A 1,107-nucleotide genomic window follows, 5' to 3' on the forward strand; every position below is an offset into this window, starting at 1 on the left:
ACTGCTCTTAGTTGATTGTGGCTGCAGCTGCCATGCGCTTTAGGAGATGTGCAGTATTAAATAGGAATAAACACATCCTGCGTGCGCGTGCGCACCCCTCTTCACACCCACACCCATCCACCGACCCCCCCCCCCCACACACACACACACACTCACTCCAGTTCATATAATTATAACTATGCTAATAAAGAGTACGGCAACACGATGGTTAACTTGTAGTTCTGCTACTTTTCCCTAGCCTTTTCTTTAATGCTGCTTTTCATGTAAGGGAGCTGGAAGTTTTTTGGAAAGTATTCATCAGCGTATGAGATAGGAAGACGGGTAGAAGGATTCCGAAAGTTTGCGAAGCTTTTTCCTCGCCCATCTTGCTCCCATCATCCCACGGCTTAAGTTTCTTTCCTCCTGTTTCTGCCGTGCCGTCTGTGTTCTCGGCTCCCGGCACGAATTTTTCACCTCCCCTCCATCCTTCGCTTACCCTCCTCTCCCTCCCTCTCCCCCTTCGCCTCCCCCTCCCCGCTCCTTGCCTAACTTTCTCCTCATTACCCTTACCTTCTTGCTCTTTCCCCTCACTTTCCATTGTGTTCCCTTTTCTTTCCCCGTCTCTTCTATCTTCGCTTCACTTCCCCTCAGTCCTTCCCTCACCTTTCCTTCACTCTCCCTCCCCCTTCCCACTCCTTTGCATAATCTTTTCCCCGCTACTCTTACCTTCTCCCTCTTTCCCCTCACTTCCCTCTGCTTTCCCTTTGCTTATTCGTCTCTTCTCCCTCTTCGCTTCACCTCACCCGTTGATCTCCTCGTACCTTCCCTCCTTTCCCCCACACCTTCCTTACCCTTAGTCCTCACCCGGCACGTACCTCAAATACCCCGAACATCCCTTCATTTTACCCAAGGTAAAGAGAAGGGGAGGTAGGTTCACACTGGCCGCTCCGCGCATGGTGTGACGTCACGTGAAAGGAAGTTGTGGTAGAGTAGTTACCGCGCGCTTGACTGGCATATATTGTCGGCCGCCGGCCGCCATATTGGTACGGCAAATATTATCGCGGACGTCTAAAGAAACGTGTGTAATTTAAAGCTAAAGAGAATGACAAATAGCCTGGTCTATACTCA

The sequence above is a fragment of the Eriocheir sinensis genome, chromosome 32 (assembly GCF_024679095.1).
Source record: "Eriocheir sinensis breed Jianghai 21 chromosome 32, ASM2467909v1, whole genome shotgun sequence".
Lineage (NCBI taxonomy): Eukaryota > Metazoa > Arthropoda > Malacostraca > Decapoda > Varunidae > Eriocheir > Eriocheir sinensis.